The sequence below is a fragment of the Mauremys mutica genome, chromosome 5 (genome assembly GCF_020497125.1).
Source record: "Mauremys mutica isolate MM-2020 ecotype Southern chromosome 5, ASM2049712v1, whole genome shotgun sequence".
Classification (NCBI taxonomy): domain Eukaryota; kingdom Metazoa; phylum Chordata; order Testudines; family Geoemydidae; genus Mauremys; species Mauremys mutica.
Window position 1 is genome coordinate 128,806,825 of NC_059076.1, and position 14,016 is coordinate 128,820,840.

Sequence of the window (14,016 nt, forward strand, 5' to 3'; positions counted from 1 at the left end):
GAACAGAACATAAGCTACTGTGTCAAAGCAACCCCCACCTGACTAAAAATGAGGATCCATTGTTCCCACCACTTGGGCTGGTGGTAGGTAGCGCAACAGACTGGATCAGATGTAGGCGGTATGGGAAGGAAGGAGACTCTCTTAAGCATGCTTCCCTGATCCTGCAGACATTTTTCTGCAGGTACACCACTCAGAGCATGGATTAGCAGGACCGCCAAAGGTCTTGGTCACTGCCTCATCCCCTCCAAACCCAGCAGCTAATCAGCACGATGCTGCTTCCCTACTCTGCACCTCTTCTTCCCACACTGGCTCAAAAGGGGCTTTGAGGCAAACCACTGGCCCACACCAGATGCTCCTGTCAGATCTTATTCACGGGTGGCCTAACTCTCCCTGGAGAGTCACCTTGATACCCAAGTCATTTCTAGGGTTGCCAAGCCTCCAGGATTGTCCTGGAGTATTTAAAGAATTAAAGATTAATCTTTAACTGAAGAGCACGCCATGTGCAGAAACCTTCAGAAATACATCCAACGAAAAATTGGCAACCCCCGTCTGATATGGTGGTGGCTAAGAGCTCTCTCAAGAAGCATCCTGGATTAAGAAATTACTGAGGGACACCCATGGGGATGGGTGGACCCGTTTTGCCAAATTTAGAACAAGAGCTGGACAACCAATGTGAAAATTTTTTCTATGAACATTTGTTTGAATTGGTAAATGAACTCATTTTAATCAAATTCACCTTCACTTTGTGATTCTTTGCTACTAATATTGGAATAATCAGATTTTACTCCCATAAATATCCATGGAAAAAAATAATGGGTGCTCAGCACCCAATGGCAGTCCCACCAATCAGCTCCTCCCCTTCCCTCCCAGCACCTCCCGCCTGCCAGTGATCAGCTGTTCAGTGGTGTTCAGGAGGCACTGGGGATGAGTGGGAGGAGAGAGGGCAGAAGAGTCAGGGAGGGAGTGGAATGGGCCAGGAAGAGGCGGGGCGGGGGGTGAAGCAGGGGTGGGAAGGGGACAGGGCCTGGGTCAGAGCAGGGGGTCGAGCACCCCCCTGAGAAATCAGGAAGTTGGCACCTCTGCTGTTAATTAAGGTGTGATTGTAGTGTGGGTAGGCAAACCCATACTAGCTTCAAGCTAGCTAGTGCCGGTCACAAAGAGTAGTGAAGACATGGACTTCAGAGCAAGCTAGCAACTTGAGTACTTACCCTGGGACCATGGCAGGCGTGTGCTGGGGCAGCTAGCCTGCACTGAAGTCCATGCCACCATGTCTTCACTACTGTTACCTGAACTAGTTAGATTAAAGGTAACATTAAGTCACATCTTAATGTGCAGTGTAGATGTACCCAAGATCCCCCCTCAGTTGACAGCTGTAGCAGACTCATATCCTTAATCTGACTCCTGGGAAAAATTCTACAGCCTGTGTATAGTGTAGATTGGACTAAATAATCATATTGGTCCCTTCTGGCAATAGAGTCTATGAATCCTCTGTAAATAAAACGTACGCGTGCGCGTGTGTGTGTGTCTCACATAATACAAGAACTGGTCAAGAAATGGAAGAAAAAGAGGGTGTTTTTCTGCATTGAAAAATTTGAAAATTTCCAGCCATCTCTATAACATAGGCTGAACAGTGGGTTACATGAATATTTGTGGAAATCAAACGTTCAAATCTGCACATTTAAGAATTCACACTGTGCTTGTGTGTTTATCCAATCAGGGAACAGAAACACTATGTGATTTATCGGACTAATCACAGCTCAAATGTAGAATATTTGAGATCAATCCATTTGGCTTTGGCAAAGCACTTGGTTCTCAATGCCATAGTTTATTTTATTGCAAAATATTGCTGGCAGAGCACAGATTCCTGTTAGTTTTCAAAACTGCCTTTTAAAAATAGCTTAAAGGAAAAGGTTTAATGAACCTGAAATGTTTCTCAAAACTTCAAAAAATTCTAGAGGCTTTGTGAAGTCTAGACCTTTCCGGAATTCTCCCATTTCTAGTTATATACTTAAGATACATATATGGCTCCCATTACAGAGCATCTGAGCACCTTAATGTATTTGTCCTCACAACACTTCTCTGAGGTAAGGAACTACTATTATCCCAGTTTTGCAGATGGGGAACCAATAAGGCAGCTAAGCACCAGCTCCTCAAAGATTTCAATGAGTTAGGTACCAGGGAGAATTTGGACTTACGTGACTTATCCAAAGTTACACAGCAAGCCTGAAGCAAAGCTTGTATTTGAACCCTACTCTCCAAAGTTTTAGACTAGTGGGTTAACCATTAGACCATCCCTCTCCTCAGGTACAGGAAGTGGGAGGGCACGCTGCAGCAGAGGCAGCTATGAAGAATTCTAGTGGGAGACAAGAATGACAGAGAAAAAGTGATTCTGTAGGTGAGGCCGGCTTTAGGCCAATTCAACCAATTCCCCTGAATCGGGCCCCGCGCCTAAGAGGGCCCCGCACCCAAGGGAGGAGGAGGCACTTACCGTACAGTGGGCTGTACCTGTACCCAAACCCCCTGCCTGCACCCAGCCCCTGCCTGCAGCCAGCCCCTCACTCCCTGCCCTGCCTGCAGCCAGCCCCTACCCGCACCAGCCCCGCACCTCCAGCCCTGTCTCCAGACAACCCCTACCACACGCCCCTGCCTGAAGCCAGCCAGTCCCGCACTCCTCTGTCTCCAGCCCTGCCAACCCCTGCCGCACCCCCCTGCGGCCCTGCCTGAAGCCAGCCAGCCCACCCCACATCCCCCTGTCTCCAGCCAGCCCCACACCCCTTGCCCTGCTTGCAGCCAGACCCTACCTCCAGCCAGCCCCTGCCCTGCTTCCAGCCAGCCCCATGTCCACTGGTGCCCTGCAGTTCCCAGGGCAGTAACCCTGCACACCTGCTTCAATGAGGGGGGGCAGGGAACAGCTGGGACCTACACATGTGCACACCCTAGGGTGACCAGACAGCAAGTGTGAAAAATTGGAACAGGGGTGGGGGGTAATAGGATCCTATATAAGAAAAAGACCCAAAAATCGGGACTGTCCCTATAAAATCAGGACATCTGGTCAGCCTAGCACACCCCCAGGGAGTGGTGGGGACCCACACATGTGAAACAGAGCTCATTTCTAGTTCAGGCCCATCTTTTTAAAAAAGAACTTTAGGTCGGGTTAACATACAGCCGTATTTTCCCGGACATGTGCAGCTTTTTGGTTCTTAAATCGCCATCCAGGAGGAATTTTTAAAAATACGGACGTATGGTAACCCTATTGGTACAAAATATACATACTGTGGCACATCCCTTAAAGCAGAACTTTTTACAGAGAACCCGTTGCTAAGAAATGAAAGGCTTTTTTTTACTTTTTTTTTTTTAGTCATCCCTGCCGGGGCCCCGCCAAAAATGTTCGAATTGGGCCCCGCACTTCCTAAAGCCGGCTCTGGGTGAGGGTCTTGAGCCTTTCTAAGAAAGATCAATGCCGATGTAACCCACACACCTTCTGGGAATGGTGTTCTGTCCCCTCTAGTGGCACCAAGACTACTTAGAGAGTGAGAGATTAATGAATCTGCTCTACAGCTAGCTAACAGGGAGATGGTCTTTTAGCTCACGCAGTAGAGGCTCATGCACGAAGCTCCAAAAATCCCAGGTTCAAGCCGGCCTGCTGACGACCAGGGTCTGTCGGTGTTACACCCATTCAGAGAAAGTTACTAAAGGATATTTTACAGGGTCTGTGGCGAGATGGCACTGATCTAGTCATCTGGGAGCCAGCCTTGCACAGGTTTCCTTTTTCCCCGCAAGCCTGGGTTGCAGGTGTGTGTATAGATTTGAGTGAGGCAGGGGGGGATGGAAAGTGAAAGAGAAAGTGGTTTTGGTGGTGATGCTGCCTGGAGCCAGCTTTGTAAAGAGACAACAGGCACGGCTAAACAAGGGCTCTGGCTGCATTAAAGAATCATTGGATTTTTACAGTATTGTCAACTCTTGCAATTTTATGGTGAGTCTTGGGGTAGCTGGTGGTTTTTCTGAATGCCCCAGCTCTTGGACTCTGGTGATTACAAAAGAATCTCAGCTTTCATATTTTTTAAATTGCAAGTTTCCAGCCCTTGTGGTTGCAGACAACACTTGACAACGTGAACCCTAAAGGGTGAAAGAAACAGAAGGCCAATAAAAGTTACTGGGTTCTTTTAAAAAAAACCAACTCATGAATTTTAAGCCAATCTCATAATTTTTTGATACCTGATGTGTGATTTTTGAAGGCTTGGGGTTAGCAATTCAATTTTTAAACCCAATGGGGGCCTCACCTCCTTCTTTTGGGTATCCCGGAGGCTACCTGTTGGCAAATGTGATTTCTTCACCATCATCCAGAAGAAGGTGTGTGGCTCACTCTGTAGAGTGAAACTAGAGTGAAGCTAACCAGGGCTGGGATCCATAACAAATTTTGGAGCTTCTTCCAAAGAGCATCAAGAGCAGCTCCAGAATCTTCCTCCAAGTGCCCTCTTTCACTGCTTATTCCTGCATGATCTAACTGTTCCTGTGGATTTAGCTGTGATCTCTTTGCTGATAACTCAGCTATCTATGCACATATCTACTCACATATATACGCAATGGATTTGTCGTCCACCATCCAGCCCTGTATGTCTGTCTGCCTCTCTCTCTGACGTCTTTGCCTTTTTCTCCTATATATCACCAACTCTGGCTCGACATAGCCCCAGCCAACCTCCTTATCTAAGCATATAATCAGCTCTTAATTAGCAAATATGAATATATCTTCCATTACAAGCAAACCAGATACATGTTTGATTTTTCCTTGATTTGCTGTATAATAGGCTACCTATCCAAACATGGGTGTCTTTGATCAGAAGGATCCAGTTATGCTGGATTCCTCTATCCTTAGTTGTTTCCCCTTTGCAATTCTTTGTGCATACTGGGGACATGAGGTTCAGGGCAGATAGAGATTGCATGGGAATCCTCTTTACTAACTTTGTATTATGCTAATCAAACATAGAATTTTGAAGTGTTAAGTTGAGATTACACCACCAAGTTCTGGCGGAGAAGAATTTTTTACAAAATTCATTCCCAAGGGTTTTGTTTGTTTGTTTTTTAAATAATTTGCAAATGAAAGCACTAAAATTCTCTCTCCAGCCAAAAAGATGGTGTGTCTCTGCGCCAAGCACAACTAATCAAACCTTAAGGCACAAGTAGACATCATGTAGAGACCATTATGCTTTTTACACAGTGTTCTGAGTACTGAAAGCCAACAGACAATCTGATGAGTTTCCTTTGATGAGGAACCACACAGGAAAAAAAAAAGCTCAATGTATTTTTCATTTACAAGAGATAAAAGGGTGGGAAGGGCATTGTTACGGATCACCTGTCAGGTACAGGAAAATGCAATAAAAGGGTGACATGATAAACTTTTTGCTTGAAGTAGAACAAGATGTTTTAGTTGCAAGGAATTCCTTGACCTAATCTTATTTATTTCTAAGGCTCTAAGAAGAACTCAGGAATAATCAAGATGCTGATGTAGGCCTATGAGTAGCACTCCAGGAAGGGATAAATGGGATAAAAATTAAGAGGAGGACAGGAGTCGGTCCAAAGATTTCCTGAAAAAGAACCTCACAGCTGGTGACAGGGATATCAAAAGTTGGGACACAAGTCAGTTTGGCAAGTCAAAGTTACATGTTCAGAAAGCTTTGTGCTACAAGTCAACAACAACAACAACAACAACAGAAAAGGCTTCACACTGGGGACAAAACTCACAGGAAAAAGAATAGGGGAGAAGTGCGGATAGGAAAGGTGCCACCAGCTGACCAAGCCAGGAAGAATTAAATCAACAGGGAAGGTGGAGCTGGAGGTGTTGGAAAAATCAGCAATGAAAAGGTAAACATGACTTTTTGGTCCTGCTTAAAGATCTTCCCCTTTGATAAAGCCATAACCACAATGGCATTCACAACAACATTTTCCCACTCCACTCTTCTGCCCCACCCTAACATTAAAAACTTCCCCAAACGGAGCTTCCCTTAATAAGAGAGAAGAGCCAAAGAAAGCCCAGCAGGGCTTTTGTTATGCCAGGGCAATTAACCTGGGAATTGTTGAGATCTTACAGTGTTTGGCTGCTATTACAAATCCCTAGGAAAGATACAATTACCCTTCCTCCAGCAGCTCAATGACTAGCACTGCTGTAACGTGAATCCAGTACTGACTTGGCTAGGAAGAGCACCATGTCTTGAATCACTAGTGTGCCTTTCTGCAGCACCCCGGGTTTTCCCTTGGATCTCACCCATGCAACTACTGATAAGCCCCAGCCCTGCTTATTCTATGGAACCCAAGGTCATACAGTTGCAGGTGCCAATAGCTGAGATGCATAAACTTAGCATTCAGATCCGAGGGGCGATAAATGTGCTGTTTGCAATCTAGCTCTCTTTCCCCAGGTTCCATTTCATTACATCAAAAGAGCTTTCTTCCCACTCTTTATTAATTTGCCAACCTAAATCCTGTGGCAACTGTTAAGGGGAAAATAAGCCCATTCACCTTATCCATCATTTTAAGGACAAGCATCATCCTTGATGCTTTACAGACAAAGTCCAGCAGGGTTTGTAGGCGGCCTTTACATTTGTCTGGCAAATAACTGTGCAGAAAGGATGACTTCATCATTCTGGGCACCTAATATATATTTCAAGTACTTAATTTAAATGACCTTAGAGCAGGTAGAGATTTCCTACGATTGTTCAACTCTTGGGTTCAATCAGGGGGGCTGGGGTTTCCATATGTTCAGCAGGAATGTTTGATGGCTACCAAGGATTGAAGCCCCTCATTCCCCTTTGTGATCATGCCAGCTGGGTGAACCTTCTCTTACTGACAAGGTGGCACAGCCCCCGCGCAGTGATTTATGGAGAGAGAGAAAGAAATGTCTTCACAGTGCCGAAGCTCATTGCCAAAAGCTGCTGTACTCAGTAGCACTGAATTGATGGGCTCTGCCATTCTGCTCACTTAGCTTTGGAAAGCATGCAGGTTTCCTGTTCTTTAAGCATTTTTCCACTCAATGATCTGTGGGTTCCAAGGCTCTAGTGTCTATAAACAGTGCCATTCACAAAGTGAAACCCCGGGATCGGTCTGCGACAATGAACAGGACCTTGTTACTTAGCATTGAGGATAAATACTATAAAAGCCCTCCAAGGACTGTACAGAATCTGTGGTGTGCTGGTGTTAAGGATAGATAAGGACTGTGTTTGCTCATATGCATGAAACCTAAATTCATGGCCAATTCAGCAATAGAAAAAAAATTGTGCTTATGCGGCCAAACCTATAAATGACTCTGACATGCAGAGTATGTTGCTGGGCATCTAGGTATGTCCTGGGTAAAATGAGAGATGCTTAAATAGTCTCTCTCGCTTAAATTCCAATGCCTATAAATTAAGTGGAGATTTTCGCTCGCTTGTCCCTGGATGTTTTAATATACAATTGGATTCTTACAGTTCTCCACAGCCATATTTCAGGGAAGATACAAACTAGGGATCCTGACTGTTCTGTCTGAAGTCACTGGGAGCTCAGTAAATCAATGTATTGAGACTCAACCGTTAGGGGCAGTACAGAATTGTGAGCTGTATTGCCTTATGGAAATCAATAGGATCTCTCCAGATGTTCATACAAGTTCATGGAATACAGTAGAAAGGCTAATCAGTTTGATATGTTGTTGAAAGTGATTTCTCTAGTGCTCCAAATGGTTTCTCCCCTATAAGATACCTATGCCAGTACTCGCATGGTTATCCACCCAGTTCTGTCCCAGAATGCAGTGGTCTCAGACTAACACCTGCGATGGAGAGTTCATAGAAGACTCTGCCCCACCCTTCACACCTTATGCTGCTCCCCAGGGGAGGAGGATCTCCGGACATTTACTGAAATGCTCTGTGTTAGTGCAGGAGGAATTCATACTGTGTTTTCATGTAAACAGAATAAAGGACACAGATATTCTGGCTACTGCTGACCAGAAAATGGTTTCCCCCTTCCCACCCCCAGTAGACATTTTGACTTTTTGCTGGAAAAAACCCAAAACCAAAACATTTTCAGCTAAAAAACACCAGAAGCCCAAACATTTTCTGGTTGGCCAAACATTTTCAGTTTCAGGTTTTCAATTTTTCCAATGAAGTCAACATTTTTGGGGGCGGAAGCAAACACTTTCCACAAAAAATTAGTTGGGTTGAAAACTCAATTCTCTATAAAAGAGAAAGTTTTGATGGAAAATTTCCCACCAGCCCTAATTCTGAAGTCAAGAAAATGATATAAAATTCACTTTGTGAGTGTTTTCAGGTAGAGCAGCAGGAACATAATCCATTTGCTACTGAACTGGGGGAGAAGAAAAGAGGAGATAAAGTGTCGGCAACAGCTGAGCTGTGAGTGGGTGTGGATGAATAAAGCAATGAGAAAAGGCTGTGTGGCGTTGTGGCTAGGCACTGGCCTGTGTAGGTCTACACAACAACTAGACACCTCCAGCTGGCCCCTGCCAGCCAACTCGGGCTTGCAGAACTTGAGCTGTGGGGCTGTTTCACTGCTGTGTAGCCGTTTGGGCTCAGGCTGGAGCCTGGGTTCTAGGACCCTGTGGGGTGGGCGGGTAGCTGGGAAGCCTAAACAGGAATTAAATAGCCCCACAGCCCGAGTCAATTGACACGGGCCAGCCACATGCTCTTCTTTGCAGTGTAGACATAACCATGGACAGGAAACCAGGGGGCTAGCCTTAGGTGTTGTATTAACATACAACATGACTTTGGGTGAGTCACTCAACATCTCGGTTTCCCCTCCTTCGAAATAGGGGTCATAAGAGATTACTCAGCTTTGAAATCCGAGGTTAAACAATCTATTATTAAAGAGCAAAGCAGCTCAGCTATGAGAGTGCAATAAGAATGAATGCATTCGGAAAGAACTGTTACATGTGACACTGCATAACCACACTGTCGGTTGTATGATAACATCCTCCATACCACCAATGTCCCTAGTTTGCATTAGGAGAAGAGACAAATACATGCCACGTTTTTGGCCTTGAGGTTCACAGCTTGAATCCTGAGCAGCAGCTGGGATGCCTCAGCAAACTGCAATTCAATCTTTCTGCACCACGAGCTATTAAAACAAACAGCTGAATACATTTCTATTCCATAATTGACCAAAGGCTCACAGGTGTTCTACAGTAAAATACATTTGAAATCATTTAATGAAACTAGGCCGGTTGAAAGCAGCTGAGGACTCAACATTTTTCTTGCTTTCTATGGCATCACCAATAACAACAATTCTTTACTCGGAATTCAGGTGGCAATTTGTCTGAGGCAGAATACAATCCAGCTCACTCTCCCATTACTGGATTGGCTGCACAGCATTAACAGGAGTAAAACTGGCTTTGTAAGGAAAGTCAGCAGAAACAGCAATGAGCAGCAAAAAAAGAAACTTTGAGTAGGAAAGGACTGTTGCACTTAAAGCCACCTTTTAAATGCTGGAACAAATGGAGACTTTGAGAGTAAGTTTCACAGTCAGGGACCATAATTATTAAACTCCCTGAGAGGCTATGAAATGTACTTATTTTTTCCCCAGAATTTGCACATGAAAACTAAATACAGGCCTTGAAATATCTGCCATTGTGACATAGCCTTGAACACATCAGACTCAACCCAGTTTTCACTAATATCCTGGCATTACACTGACCTTTTAAAAATATCTAATTAATAAAGGGCTGATCACCGCTGCACGTTGTCAGTTTGATCACACTGGGAGCGTACAGTCCTCTGCTTTTGTGTTTGTCTTGATCAAATATCAGATTCGAACTAACAAAACGTTTGGTTGGGAAACACATTCACATTTTCATTATCTGGTACCCTAACAACTCTGATTAACTAGCAGGGAATGCGTTTTGAATTTAGCACACTGAATCGTAATAGTAAGACACTTCAGAAGAATAAACCCTGGGGATAACTGAACTGGTTTTCCAAATTTCCAACCGTTCAAGCAAACCACTAGAGCCAGAACAGTGAAAGAGCACCACCTGGTGAAACATTGTATGTATGCTCTTATTTTGTTCTGAACACGTCACCACGGGAATAGGAACAGCAGCACAGCAGAAAAACTTCATAAAAAAAGATAAAAGCCACACAACACTGGGAAGGACTGCGGGTTCATGACTCTTTTCTTGTGGACAATTGTCCATATTACCAAAACCGCCATCCCCTTTGGCACCCAGCAGCGAAGCCAAGGATTACATATGCTCAGAGACTGAACACTCATCCCTGAAGACAGCCCTCCCTGGTTTTAGTAGGGTGACCAGATGTCCCATTTTTAAAGGGACAGTCCTGTTTTTTTGGACTTGTTCTTGTATAGCTGCCTATAATCCCCCACCCCCTGTCCTGTTTTTTCACAGTTCCTATCTGATCACCCTAATTGATAGGGCCCAGCATGGGAAGCCTGAACTGTCGCTGCTGCCTCTGTTGTAGCTAAATAGAGGCCTTCATCCTCTAGGACTCTCAATCCAGCCCCTTTCACCAGCATTTAATCTGAGGTAATGGCATTCACATGCAGCAAGACTTGTCAGGCAACTGACAATTGGCAACTGATGTAAACCAATGTGGTACAGTAACATGTATCTGATAGATAAAGTGAAAGATACCTTTGCTAAAATAATGCCACAGGCTAGAGTGATCAGAGAGCAAGTGTGAAAAATTGGGATGGGAGTGGGGTGTAATAGGTGCCTACATAAGGTAAAACCCCTGAATATTGGGACTGTCTCTATAAAAGTGGGACATCTGGTCACCCTACCACAGGCAGAAGTGTGTCCACCCGATATCCAAGGTCGCAGGAAGACCATGTTTCATGAGCAGCAAAAGTGAATCATAGAAGATTAGGGTTGGAAGGGACCTCAGAAGGTCATCTAGTCCAACCCCCTGCTCAAAGCAGGACCAATCCCCAAATAGATTTTTACCCCAGTTCCCTAAATGGCCCCCTCAAGGATTGAACTCACAACCCTGGGTTTAGCAGGCCAATGCTCAAACCACTGAGCTATCCCTCCCCCCAAAAAAGAGAGAGTCCAAGGGGCTCTCAAAGGACTGATAGTGATAATCGGCCCCAATTAAAACAATTTCGTAGCTGAGTGTTAAAAAAATTAAGTACCCCAGAACTAGTATTGACAAAGGAATTGTTGGCAGAAACCCGGCACGAGAATTAAAGAAATATTAGATGTTCTTCCCACTAATTCTGCTGCTCTGTAGCTTTCTAAGTCCTCCTGCATCTCCATTTCCAGCATGTTTAAAGTGCTTAATTAAAGGTCTTTCCAGAATTTGCAGACAAAACATTAGTTTTAAACAGTGTGTGGATTTCATTACACTTAAGCTAGCTTAATTACACAGCTCCATCCTGGTGTTGAATCAATTAAGCATGCTTGGTGGGGCGGAAAGTGGAACGAAAACTAATGTTCTAGTGGGAACGAAATCATTGGGATTATTTGGAATGAAAGTCTATTTAAAGATACCAAGGCTAAATGTATTTATGCTCATGAACAGCTCTCTTATACAGCCTTGTAACCTGTTCAAGGAGCCTATGACCTCCTGATAACCTGCTCCTACAAGAAATAAATTAAACTTTTAAATCACTAGCGGTGGCTACATTCTTTTTGCTAATTCTGTCCCAAAATTACAGGAGATTTATACATATAAGCAAGCAGTAAATTCTATGGAAATTAGAGCTTTAGAAGAAAGATTTGCTAAGTATCAGTAGCTACTTTATAGGGACAAAGTAAATAATGTACACTATTTTTAAAGGAAAATCATCCAATTAAAGATCAAGGATCAGAGCTGGTGTAAATCATTTGCACCACTGCTTCAATGGAGCTATGCTAATTTACGCGAGCTAAGAATCTACCACTTTCAAAAAAAATAAACTAATCTCATTGGCTGTTGTTATAATTAACTCCTAAGGGTAGGGGAGCTAAAAGAATTAACATATAATTTACTTTCACTGCTTATAAAATTTGTTTACTCTTTTGCCTTTCAATCAGTTTTGACAGTGAACATAGACTAGATTGCTTCTAGTTAGCTTCAATTTCTGGCTCTAGTGTACTAGCACAATGCTGCAATGTTTGGGATGCACAGTCTATGAGAATTTTATTTTTTTGTGTGGGTGTAAACAACATTTCATTCAAATTTAAAGAAAGAATTAGCAGAGACATTGTTATTGGTCTAGATCTGGGGCCTAGATCAAACTGATAGTGCTTCCTTGAATAACTGGATATTATTTCTAGATATGGTAAAAAAATGGGGTGGGGTTCACATGGAAAAATTCAAACTTCAGCAGAAATTCAAATTTGGAAGTGTTGCTGCAGTGCTGCATGGGAGTTGTAGTTCAGGTGCCTCATGCTCATGAATCTCCTATTTAGGCTAGTCTCCCTGGTTAGACTACAGCTTCCACAAGGCACCACAGTCTTGGAAAGGGAAGGTAGTGCATCTTGGGAGATGTAGTCCAGCCAAGGAGTCCAGCTCAGAGATAACAGGGCTGTGAGGCAACCAAACTACAATTCCCATGAGACACCCCAGCAGCATTTCCAAATCAAAACATTTTGGTTTTCAGTCATGTGTTTCTTTGATGAAAAATCTAAATTTTGTGCAGAGAGCAGACCCTTTTCATTAAAAATTTAGTCTAATCAAAAACCCACTTTTCCACTGAAAACAGTTTTGATAGAAAATTTTCAATCAGCCCCAATTATTTCAACAATAACATCCCTCTGGATACTTTATCTACAGTTTTCAGGGAGACTTACTGGGTTTTAAGAGGGAATAAGGAGAACATTGAACCCATAATTAAGTTTCTCCTTGCAGGAGCTATGTATTCAGTTAGAAGATGTGTTTACACCTGGAGGCCAAGCTCTTCAAACGTGGGTGCCTAAAGTTAAACTCCACTGAAGTCAAGGGGAGTTTTGCCCTTGGCTTCAGTAGGGCCAGGATTTCAGCCCTAATTCCTTGTTAAGGTTCCTAAATAAGTGACCTGACTGTCAAGAGTGCTGTGTCCTCTGCAGCTCCTAGCGAGGTCAATGGGAGCTTAGTACTGTTGGAAATCAGGCCATTTACTTAGATGCCTCAATATGGACCAGAAAAGTCCAGCTTTAGGCTCTCATTTTTGTAAATCTTGGCCTTGGTCATCATTCCCCAGCGCGTGCTGTAATATCTAGTAATTCCCCTCTGCGGAAGCATATTGCAGGGTCATATGTATGGAAAGGCTGAGCACGAGGTAGGGATAGTGGCAGCATAGTGCACATGAGCTGCTATTGAGGGTTTACACAGCCCAGAGGGGAAGCAGGCTGGTTTCAATAGCCTCAGAACCTCCCTGGTCTTCTACATGTTTCTCAAACTCAACCCGCTTTGTGGCTTGGGTAAAGTCCAAGTCTCCTTTGAGCCCTCTCTCATCTTTCCCCTTCCCTCGGAGGGAGATGAGTGGAGGTACCAGACTCCCCCTTCTCCAAGAGACCCCAGCACCAGACAGCATTCTTCTTTCCTTCCTGCTCCCCACCAACAGGACCAGCTCCCTCTCTTACTTTATGTTGTCTTCTGTGTCCAGGGCCAGTCCTCCACTTCACTTCAGGTTTTTGCAGGCAGAAGTGGTCTCCCCTTCTCTTATGTGGACGGGCAGCCAGTTAGACTCACTTCCAGCCCCCTCACTCATTCCCAGACTGGAACATCTTAAAGAATATGATAGCTGCTTTCAACTACCTGAAAGGGGGTTCCAAAGTGGATGGATCTAGACTGTTCTTAGTGGTAGAAGATGACAGAACAAGGAGTAATGGTCTCAAGTTGCAGAGGGGGAGGTTTAGGTTGGACATTAGGAAAAACTTTTTCACTAGTAGGGTGGTGAAGAACTGGAATGGGTTACCTAGGGAGGTAGTGGAATCTCCTTCCTTAGAGGTTTTTAAGGTCAGGCTTGACAAAGCCCTGGCTGGGATGATTTAGTTGGGTTTGATCCTGCTTTGAGCAGGGGGTTGGACTAGATGACCTCCTGAGGTCCCTTCCAACCCTGAGA